Raw genomic sequence first — 12,514 nt, 5'->3', positions numbered from 1 at the left:
TACATACTGTATTATATGGTCAATTACATTGATTGAATTTCACATTTTAAACTAACACTGAGCTACTGTGAAAAACTCTATTGGATCATATGTATTATGTGTTTAATATATTTTAATACAATTTGCAAAAATTCTGTTTTAAATTTGCATCTATGTTTCATAAATAAATATGTAAAAAATTAAAAATGTTGGTATTATTCAAGTAAAGATTTTAGCGATCTTTAAAAATACCTACTTAATATCAACTAGCTTTAAATTCAGAAGTAGCAACTCCATAGAAATTCAACTTATTTCTACTTTATTAATGATAGTGGTCGCCTTGAAGAAGCTTCATTGCTATCATTTAGTTTAGACTGGGATGTCACAAATCTCTAGACTGAGTAGTATAATATTCACTGTTCAAATAAAATCAAACTATTGTAATGTTTTGACACCTCCAAATACAAAGAGCAAGCCCATGGATGTTAGGTTAAGGTATAGAGACAAGTATTCCTACTTACTATCTTTTAGGGCAGACATATCCCAGCCAAGATGATTGAAAAATGAAATGGAAACCATATGGTAGAAGGGGACTTGGGACTCATAAAGCCTGGATTTTCATTCCAAGTCTTACACACACAAGCTGCAGGTCTCTGGGTAGACTGTATATTCTCTTAGAGTTTCAGTTTCCTCATTTGTACAATGGAGGTTAACGCCTACGTGTTATGGCTGATGTGGGGACAAAAGAGAACCAACATGGATGAATGGGCAGGGCCTGATTCATAGAGAAGCTGGCATCAACAAATGCAAGCCCCTTTCCCATCTTGTCTTTGCTTGCACTACAAAATTGGGAATATGTGGGTATAAAAAGTACTGTTTTGTTTGTTCGTTTGTTTGAGATGGAGTCTCGCTCTCTTGCCCAGTCTCGCTCTCTTGTTTGAGATGGAGTCTCGCTCTCTTGGAGTGCAGTGGCGCGATCTTGGCTCACTGCAAACTCCTCCTCCCAGGTTCATGCCATTCTTCTGCCTCAGGCTCCATTTTTTATTAGAGACAGGGTTTCACTGTGTTAGCCAGGATTGTCTTGATCTTCTGACCTCATGATCCGCCCACCTTGGCCTCCCAAAGTGCTGGGATTACAGGCATGAGCCACCGTGCCTGGCCTAAAAAGTACTCTTACAAGAGACAGAATTGGAAACTTTTTCCAAAAGAGGTTGGAAAAGTGTCACATCTTGTGGCATGAGGAATTGTGGGCATATATTTGAACTTTGTGCTGTGAGATATCCATAGACCTTCAATAGCTTTAAGAGAACAGTTTAGATGCCATCTTATTCATCTACCGTAAAACTTCCTCTTCTTTTCTGAGATTTCCGAATTGTACCTTTTACAGCTCTAATAATGCAGTTCTATCCCTATTGTTTGGACTATTCTAATAGATGCAAAGCAGTATTTCACCAGCAGATGCTACTGCAGTTTACATGATTTCAAACTGAGAATCTCTTTAAGGTTATGCAATAGGTTTTTATGGAAATAGGATGGAAAGTACTTTAAGTTTAAAATCCTATAAAATAGGTTTTCTGTAAATAATTACTTGTTGCAATGTCTATCATACTAGCTTATATTCACATATGTATTGGTTTCCTAATACATGAGAGTGAAAGTTACTTGAGAGGAGAGACTGTGCCATATGTTCCCTGCATTGCTGGTGCCTATCTCAGCACCTGATATACAGTAGATGATCAATAAATACTTTAACTTAAAATACTTTAACTTAAAATCGCTAAGAATAAATCTTAGTAGACATCAAAATATATATGAGTACAATCTACGGACATGGTCAGGAGCTCAAAATTCAGTTTTCAATGTTTATTTATTTATTTATTTTATTTAGAGACAAAGTCTTGCTCTGTCACCCAGGCTGAAGTGCAGTGGCACGATCTCAGCTCATTTCAACCTCCCTCTCCCAGGTTCAAGCAATTCTCCTGCCTCAGCCTCTAGAGTAGCTAGGACTACAGGTGCATGCCACTATGCCCAGTTAATCTTTTGTATTTTTAGTAGAGACAGGGTTTCGCCATGTTGGCCAGGCTGGTCTCAAACAATCCCCTGTCCTCCTGCTCCTTGCTCCCTGAGAAAGATCCACCTATGACCCCTAGTCCTCAGACCAACCAGCCCAAGGAACATCTCACCAATTTTAAATCGGGTAAGCGGCCTCTTTTTGCTCTCTTCTGCAACCTCTCTCACTATCCCTCAACCTCTTTCTCCTTTCAATCTTGGCACCACCCTTCAATCTCTCCCTTCTCTTAATTTCAATTCCTTTCATTTTCTGGTAGAGACAAAGGAGACACGTTTTATCCGTGGAACCCAAAAAGCCTGCGCTGGTCACGGACTGGGGAAGGCAACCTTCCCTTGGTGTTTAATCATTGCAAGGACGCCTCTCTGATTACTCACCCACGTTTTAGGTGTGTCTGACCATGCTGTGGAGACGCCTGCCTTGATCCTTCACCCTAAGCGGCAAGTCCCGCTTTTCTGGGGGAGGGGCAAGAACCCAAACCCCTACCCTCCCTGTCTCTACCCCTTCTCTGCTTTTCTGGGGGAGGGGCAAACACCCCGATCCCTTCTCTGTCTCTACCCCTTCTCTGCTTTTCTGGGGGAGGGGCAAGAACCCCGACCTCTTATTTTTGTGCCCGCTCTTATTTTTGCGCTCCGATCTCTTATTTTTGCACCTAATACTTTATTTCTGCTCCCCAACCCCTTTCCCGCTTTTCTGGAGGACAAGAACCCCCAAACTCCTTCTCTCCGTATCTCTACTCTCTCTTTTCTCTGGGCTTGCCTCCTTCACTATGGGCAATCTTCCACCCTCCTCCATTCCTCCTTCTTCTCCCTTAGCCTGTGTTCCCAAGAAATTAAAACCTCTTTAACTCACACCTGACCTAAAACCGAAACGTCTTATCTTCTTCTGCAACACCGCTTGGCCCCAATACAAACTTGACAATAGCTCCAAATAGCCAGAAAATGGCACTTTAGATTTTTCCATCCTACAAGATCTAAATAATTTGCGTCATAAAATGGGCAAATAGTCTGAGGTGCCTGACATCCAGGCATTCTTTTACACATCCAGTCCCTCCCTAGTCTCTGTTCCCAATGCAACTCCTCCCAAATCTTCCTTCTTTCCCTCCCACATGTCCCCTCAGTCCCAACCCCAAGCGTTGCTGAGTCTTTCTAATCTTCCTTTTCTACAGACCGATCTGACCTCTTCCCTCCTCGCCAGGCCAAGTTACCTTCGCTCCACTACCCTGTAATCCTTTTATCACCTCCCCTCCTCACACCTGGTCTGGCTTACAGTTTCTGGCTTACAGTTTCCTTCGGAGACTAGCCTTCTCCCACCTGCCCAGAAATTTTCTCTTAAAAAAGTGGCTAGAGGCCGGGCGCGGTGGCTCAAGCCTGTAATCCCAGCACTTTGGGAGGCCGAGACGGGCGGATCATGAGGTCAGGAGTTCGAGACCATCCTGGCTAACACGGTGAAACCCCGTCTCTACTAAAAAATACAAAAAACTAGCCAGGCGAGGTGGCTGGCGCCTGTAGTCCCGGCTACTCGGGAGGCTGAGGCAGGAGAATGGCGTAAAAACCCGGGAGGCAGAGCTTGCAGTGAGCTGAGATCCGGCCACTGCACTCCAGCCTAGGCGACACAGCGAGACTCCGTCTCAAAAAAAAAAAAAGTGGCTAGAGCTAAAGGCATAGTCAAGGTTAATGTTCCTTTTTCTTTATCTGACCTCTTCCAAATCAGTTAGCATTTAGGCTCTTTTTCATCAAATATGAAAAAGCCAGCCCAATTCATGGCCCATTTAGCAGCAACCCTGAGACACTTTTCAGCCCTAGACCCTGAAAAGTCAGAAGGCCGTCTTATTCTCAATATGCATTTCATTTTATTACCCAATCTGCTCCTGATGTTAAATAAAACCCCAAAAATTAAATTCCGGCCATCGAACCCCACAACAGGACTTAATGAACCTCACCTTCAAAGTGTACAATAATAGAGTAGAGGCAACCAAGTAACAACTTATTTCTGAGTTGCAATTCTTTGCCTCTACTGTGAGACAAACCCCAGCCACGTCTCCAGCACACAAGTCCAAATGCCTGAACCACAGCTGCCAGGGGTTCCTCCAGAACCTCCTCCCCAAGGAGCTTGCTACAAGTGCCAGAAATCTGGCCATTGGGCCAAGGAATGCCCACAGCCTGGGATTCCTCCTAAGCCGTGTCCCATCTGTATGGGACCCCACTGGAAATTGGACTGTCCTACTCACCCAGCAGCCACTCCCAGAGCCCCTGGAGCTCTGGCCCAGGGCTCTCTGACTCCTTCCCAGATATTCTCGGCTTAGCGGCTGAATATCGACACTGCTCCATCACCTCAGAAGCCTCCTGGACCATCACAGATGCTTTGGGTAACTCTTACAGTGGAGGGTTAAGTCCGTCCCCTTCTTTTTTTTTTTTTTTTTTTTTTTTTGAGACGGAGTCTCGCTCTGTCGCCCGGGCTGGAGTGCAGGGGCCGGATCTCAGCTCACTGCAAGCTCCGCCTCCCGGGTTCCCGCCATTCTCCTGCCTCAGCCTCCCGAGTAGCTGGGACTACAGGCGCCCGCCACCTCGCCCGGCTAGTTTTTTGTAGTTTTTAGTAGAGACGGGGTTTCACTGTGTTAGCCAGGATGGTCTCGATCTCCTGACCTCGTGATCCGCCCGTCTCGGCCTCCCAAAGTGCTGGGATTACGGGCTTGAGCCACCGCGCCAGGCCGTCCGTCCCCTTCTTAATCAATACGGAGACTACACACTCCACATTACCTTCTTTTCAAGGGCCTGTTTCCCTTGCCTCCATAAATGTTGTGGGTATTGACGGCCAGGCTTCTAAACCTCTTAAAACTCCCCAACTCCAGTGCCAACTTGGACAACATTCTTTTATGCACTCCTTTTTGGTTATCCCCACCTGCCCAGTTCCCTATTAGGCTGAGACATTTTAACTAAATTATCTGCTTCCTTGACTATTCCTAGGCTACAGCCACACCTCATTGCTGCCTTTTCCCCCAGTTCAAAGCCTCCTTCACATCCTCCCCTCGTATCCCCCCACCTTAACCCACAAGTATAAGATACCTCTACTCCCTCCTTGGCGACTGATCATACACCCCTTACCATCTCATTAAAACCTAATCACCCTTACCCCACTCAACGCCAATATCCCATACCACGGCACACTTTAAAAAGATTAAAGCCTGTTATCACTCGCCTGCTACAGCATGGGCTTTTAAAACGTATAAACTCTCCTTACAGTTTCCCCATTTTACCTGTCCAAAAACCGGACAAGTCTTACAGATTAGTTCAAGATCTGCGCCTTATCAACCAAATTGTCTTGCTTATCCACCCCGTGGTGCCAAACCCATATACTCTTCTATCCTCAATACCTCCCTCCACAACCCATTATTCTGTTCTGGATCTCAAACATACTTTCTTTACTATTCCTTTACACCCTTCATCCCAGCCTTTCTTCGCTTTCACTTGGGCTGACCCTGACACCCATCAGGCTCAGCAAATTACCTAGTCTGTACTGCTGCAAGGCCTCATGGACAGCCCCCATTACTTCAGTCAAGCCCAAATTTCTTCCTCATCTGTTATCTATCTCGACATAATTATCATAAATACACTTACTCTCCCTGCTGATCCTGTCTGGCTAATCTCCCAAACCCCCCTTCTACAAAATAACAACTCCTTTCCTTCCTAGGCATGGTTAGTGCAGACAGAATTCTTACCCAAGAGCCGGGACCGCATCCTGTAGCCTTTCTGTCCAAACGACCTTACTGTTTTAGCCTAGCCTTCATGTCTGCATGCAGCGGCTGCCACCGCTTTAATACTGTTAGAGGCCCCAAAAATCACAAACTATGTTCAACTCTCTACAGTTCCCATAACTTCCAAAATCTATTTTCTTCCCCCAACCTTTGCTCAAGACAATGCTTATGCTGATAAGGTAGCTAAAAAAGCAGCCATCAAAAAGCATCAGATCCCATCACTCAGGACAATGCTTATGCTGATAAGTTAGATTAAAAAGGAGCTAGCTTCCAACTTCTATCCCTCAGGGCAGTTTTCCTCCTTCATATCGGCCACTCCCACCTACTCCCCCTCTGAAACTTCCACCTATCAATCTCTTCACACACAAGGCAAATGGTTCTCAGACCAAGGAAAATTATCTCCTTCCAGCCTCACAGGCCCATTCTATTCTGTCATCATTTCATAACCTCTTCCATGTAGGTTACAAGGCGCTAGCCTGTCTCTTAGAACCTCTCATTTCCTTTCCATCATGGAAATCTATCCTCAAGGAGATCACTTCTCAGTGTTCCATCTGCTACTCTACTACCCCTCAGGGATTGTTCAGGCCCCCTCCCTTTCCTACACATCAAGCTCGGGGATTTGCCCCTGGCCAGGACTGGCAAATTAACTTTACTCACATGTCAGAAAACTAAAATATCTCTTAGTCTGGGTAGACACTTTCACTGGCTGGGTAGAGGCCTTTCCCACAGGGTCTGAGAAGGCCACCACAGTCATTTCCTCCCTTCTATCAGACATAATTCCTTGGTTTGGCCTTTCTATATCTCTACAGTCTGATAACGGACCAGCTTTTAATAGTCAAATCACCCAAGCAGTTTCTCAGGCTCCTGGTATTCAGTGAAACCTTTATATCCTTTACCGTCCTCAATCTTCAGAAAAGGTAGAACAGACTAATAGTCTTTTAAAAACACACCTCACCAAGCTCAGTCACCAACTTAAAAAGGACTAGACAATACTTTTACCACTTTTCCTTTCTCAGAATTCAGGCCTGTCCTCGGAATGCTACAGGTTACAGCCCATTTGAGCTCCTGTGTGGACACTCCTTTTTATTAGGTCCCAGTCTCATTCCAGACACCAGACCAACTTGGACTGCACCCCAAAAATCTTTCATCCCTTCTGTCTTCTGTCTAGGCATACTCCTATTCACCATTCTCAACTACTCATAAATGCCCTGCTTGTGTTTACACTGCCAGTTTACACCCTTTCTCCAAGCCATCACAGCTGATATCTCCTAGTGCTGTCCCAAACCACCACTCTAAACTCCCTCTTAAAGTAAATAAATAGTCTTTGCTGGCAAGGCTATGCTGAGCCGCCTTAAGCACTCTCTAATTAGATGTTCTAGGTCCTCCCAATTCTTAGTCCTTCAGTACCTGTTTTTTCTCCTTCTCTTACCTTGTGTCTTCAGTTTAGTTTTTAATTCATGCAAAACCGCATCCAGGCCATCACCAATCATTCAATACGACCAAAGTTTCTTCTAACGACCCCACAATATCACCCCTTACCACAAAATCTTCCTTCAGCTTAATCTCTCCCACTCTAGCTTCCCACGCTGCCCCAATCCCGCTTGAAGCAGCCCTGAGAAACATCGCCCATTCTCTCTCCATACCACCCCCCAAAAATTTTCGCCGCCCCAACACTTCACACTATTTTATTTTATTTTTCTTATTAATATAAGAAAGCAGGAATGTCAGGCCTCTGAGCCCAAGCCAAGCCATCGCATCCACTGTGACTTGCAGGTATATGCCCAGATGGCCTGAAGTAACTGAAGAATCACAAAAGAAGTGCAAATGTCCTGCCTCACCTTAACCGATGACATTCCACCACAAAGGAAGTGAAAATGGCCGGTCGTTGCCTTAAGCGATGATATTATCTTGTGAAATTCCTTTTCCTGGCTCATACTGGCTCAAAAAGCTCCCCCACTGAGCACCTTGTAACCCCCACTCCTGCCCGCCAGAGAACAACCCCCCCTTTGACTGTAATTTTCCTTTACCTACCCAAATCCTATAAAACAGCCCCACCCTTATGTCCCTTCGCTAACTCTCTTTTTGGACTCAGCCCGCCTGCACCCAGGTGAAATAAACAGCCATGTTGCTCACACAAAGCCTGTTTGGTGGTCTCTTCACACGGATGCGCATGACAGCCACCTTCATCAATGATCTTAGCCAGATTTTCTGGATAGCTTACTACAGCTTCTACATCAGAACTTGCAGCTTCATCTTGCACTATTATATCATAGAGATGGCTTCCTTCCTTAAACCTCAGGAACCAACTTATGCTGACTTCAGACTTTTCTTCTGCAGCTTCCTCGTCTCTCTCGGCCTTCATAAAATTGAAGAGAATTAAGGCCTTGCTAAGGGTTAGGCTTTGGCTTAAGGGAAAGTTGTGGTTGGCTTGATCTTCTATCCAGGCCACTTCAACTTTCTCCATACCAAGCAATAAGGCTTTGTTTTCCTTATTTAAATATTATAGAATTGGTTTGTTATAAAGGTGATTCAAGAATATCCAGTTAAAACCTTATCCCAATGCTACCCAATACAACCAAGAAGCAGTTAAGCACTTTCACATTAGGAACAAGTACATAAAACAAGAGACTACATCAAGCCTATGATTCAAACTTAAAAAGAGAAAGGACTCTTAGGTCTCCTACAGGTCAATATAGAGGTTATCACAAGATCAAAGCACTGTGCCAGGTGTCACAGTACTGTTACAACACTGAGGTATAACTGGGCAAATTACAGTTGAAGGGAAATGAAGATCTCCATATTCTTGTTTTGTGGGTGTACTTAAGTGTGTGAAATTTCAGGAACAGCTGCCTTTAATGACAGCAAGATGTAAGACAAGTGTTTATTAAAGAGAAAGAAGCTTATAAAGTTCTCTATCAAGATCCCCCTAAATCCTCACAGCCCCTCAATCTTCCCACCCTCCCCCTGGAAGCTAGAGCTACTCTGCCAGTATATAAGATGCCATCTTAATTTTTGGCTTACTGGAAAATTATAGGCACTCCTTCCAAGCAGCTTTGATCTTCTTCACATTAAAAAAAAAAAAAAAAAAAAAATCCCAGCTGTGGGAGATGGCTAATACCTCCCAGCACTTTGTGAGGCTGAAGCAGGAGGGTCACCTGAGGTCAGGAGTTCGAGACCAGCCTGGCCAACATGGCAAAACCCTGTCTCTACTAAAAATAGAAAAATTAGCTAGGCATAGTGGCTCAGGCCTGTAATCCCAGCTACTTGAGGATTCTTCTGAGGCAGGAGAATCACTTGAACCCAGGAGGTGGAGGTTGCAGTGAGATGAGATCATGCCACTGCACTCCAGCCTGGACGACAGCGTGAGACTGTGTCGCAAAATGAAAAAATCCCAACAACACGCTATATAATTCATTTACACAGTTTTGCATTCCAGGTAGAATTTCATTATTACTCTAAAACTCCATCTGCACAGTAGCCATTTCCCCAATAAGACTTAATTCAAGATGTAATCTTTCTGCTGTTTTCTGAATAAAAGCCTTAGAGTCAATTACTATGAGTGATCAATCTATGAACTATTTTATATAACATAGTGACTGCATTGTTTTAGCACTGAAAGTACTTAAAATAAAACTTCTTCCAACTTTTGCACTCCTCCAAAATAAAAGGCCAAAATGTGTAGATTTTATAATTCAGGGAAAAATTTAACTTCCCAAGTTGAGGCTTGTCAGAGTAGCTTTTGCCAGGAAAAGAGATTTTATGTCTATAAAAAACCGTTGAAAACAAGGGCTTTTTCTGGAAACATTGGAAGACCCTTAAAACATAAAGGTGCTAGATGGTACCATTTAGACTCACAACCAAATGTTACTTTAGAGCTTATATTTAAGAGGTAATGCATGCTTACATTTTTTTCCTTTAAAAAAATACTCTTTGGAAACCATTATTACTCCTGTAGACACATACTCTAGTTACATCATCTCTTCTTGTAAAAATAAAGGTATAATCATGATTATCTCTATTTCTTTGTGAAATTCAACTACCAATATACATTTATTAATCTGATCACTTTTCCACTAACTCACGATCTTATAGTATTCTCTCCAGAGTCAATTTTCTTTCCCTCTTTATTTATTTTTTCTTTTTTGAGATGGAGTCTCCCTCCATCACCCGGGCTGGAGCACAGTGGCACGATCTTGGCTCACTGCAACTCCGCCCTCCAGTTCATGCAATTCTCTGCCCCAGCCTATGGAGTACCTTGGACTACAGGCAGCTGCCAACACACCCGGCTAATTTTTGCATTTGTAGTAGAGATGGGGTTTCACCATCTTGGCCAGGCTGGTCTTGAACTCCTGACCTCGTGATCCAGCCGCCTTGGCATCCTAAAGTACTGGGATTACAGGTGTGAGCCACCATGCCTGGCCTCCAGGGTCAATTTTCAGCATATAGAAGTAGGAGTAAGTCTTATAGGTAAGAACAATCTTGAAGGCAATTTTTAAATCTAGTCTTTAACGTGTTCAATGCAAATGAGAACTTGAGAACTACAAACTAAGATTTACTTCCAACACTAAGGCAAAAGTAAACTTCCAGAGCTAAATGAAGATAAACTACTATAAGCCTGATTTCTGTCATGCACATTATGAATGTACTCAGTGATTTCCAACCAAGACTTAAAAATTAGTCCAAAGGAGTCCAAGGGGGAGAATAAAGATGCTTCTGGTTTGCTCTTCTCCAATTCATTAGATAATATCTATTGTATGCCCAGAGGGCATGGAGTACTCCCCTAGGCACTAGCCATAGTGATTAGCGATTTGTTTTCTTATCATGTATGTTTTCACTGGAGTAACATTTCTAATTTCCTTCGAGAACTTTTTCTTTGCATTTACAACTTGGTTCACTCTGACACAAGAAATATAGCTTTCGGCCTGTCTCAGATTTCAACATGGCCTATTAAACCTGATCATTTCTTGGTTTGGACTGAAAGTGAAAGACATGTATCTTCCTTTTATTTGAACCCTGAGAGGCCATTGGAGGATTATTCATTGGCATAATTTTAATATTGTTGAGTCTCAAGAAATAGGGAGGGCCAAGGAGAGAGAGAGATGGAGAAACAGCTGGTCAGGGGAGCAGTCAGAACACACACAATGTTTATCAATTAATTTTGCCATCATATAAGGGCCTGGCTTGGTTCAACATACTTACAACAGTTACATCAAAGATCACCTATCACAGATCACTGTAACAGAGATAATAGTAACGGAAAAGTTTAATGTATTGTAAGAATTACCAAAATGTGACAGAGTCACAAAGTGAGCACATAATGATAGAAACGTGGCACAGATAGACGCTCCACGCATGGTTGCCAAACCTTCAATTTGTGAAAAACACAATATCAGCAGGTGTAATAACATGAGTTATGCCTGCACTCAAAAGAATAAAGGGACAAATCTGGGAAATGGAAGGGCCAGTCCATCCCCAGTACAGCAACATCATCAGCACAATCCTGCTGGAGTCCTTCATCAACAAAGGCAAAAAGTATCCTCCACACATTTATATTATAACCCAAACTCCTGTTAAAGAGTTTTAGGATATTTTTAAGGGGCTGGCCCCTTTGTTCTTTCCTCTATTTTAATTTTTAAATTCCTTCTTTTTTTTTTTTTTTTTTTTTTTTTTTGAGATGGAGTTTTGCTCTTGCTGCCCAGGCATGATCTCGGCTCACTGCAACCTCCACCTCCCAGGTTCAAGTGATTCTGCTGCCTCAGCCTCCTGAGTAGCGGGACTACAGGTGCCTCCTACCATGCCCGGCTAATTTGTATTTTTAGTAGAGACAGGATTTCACCATGTTTCTCAGGCTGGTCTTTAACTCCTGATTTCAGGTGATCTGCCCACCTCGGCCTCCTGAAGTGCTGGGAATACAGACGTCAGCCACCGTGCCTGACCTCTAAATTCATGTTATGGAGACTCATCTTCATGGCTAAAATATCCTGAATTGACTGTGGCCTGTTGGGAGGCAGGAGGGAGGAAGCTACTTGTGGAAAATGAAGAAAGGGAACCACACCAGAAGCAAGAAAGTGTCATCAATTTTTACATCAAAGGCTCCATGAAAAAGGACAGTACAAATAGCCTGTTTTTGTAGCTGACCATTGGACTGTGGACGGCACCTGCATCTACCAGGTTCTTCTGGATAGTCCCAATTTTAAATTTTTGACCTGATCAATTCATGAACACAGTGCTACCGGTTAGATCTTTGTCCAGGTGTTTTTTTGTTTGTTTGTTTGTTTTCTTGTTTGTTTTTTTTAGACAGATTCTCACTCTGCTGCCCAAGCTGGTGTGCAATAACACAATCTCGGCTCACTGCAAGCTCCGCCTCCTGGGTTCACACCATTCTGCTGAATCAGCCTCCTGAAATGCTGGGACTACAGGTGCCCGCCACCATGCCCGGCTAATTTTTTTTTTTTTTTTTTTTGAGACAGAGTCTAGCTGTGTTGCGCAGGCTGGAGTGCAATGGCCGGATCTCAGCTCACTGCAAGCCCCGCCTCCCGGGTTCACGCCATTCTCCTGCCTCAGCCTCCCGAGTAGCTGGGAGTACAGGCACCCGCCACCTCGCCCGGCTAATTTTTTTTTGTATTTTAGTAGAGACGGGGTTTCACCGTGTTAGCCAGGATGGTCTCGATCTCCTGAACTCGTGATCCGCCCGTCTCGGCCTCCCAAAGTGC

Source organism: Macaca nemestrina, unplaced genomic scaffold, assembly GCF_043159975.1.
Source record: "Macaca nemestrina isolate mMacNem1 unplaced genomic scaffold, mMacNem.hap1 Scaffold_45, whole genome shotgun sequence".
NCBI lineage: Eukaryota > Metazoa > Chordata > Mammalia > Primates > Cercopithecidae > Macaca > Macaca nemestrina.
Note: the sequence above shows the minus strand (reverse complement) of the source record.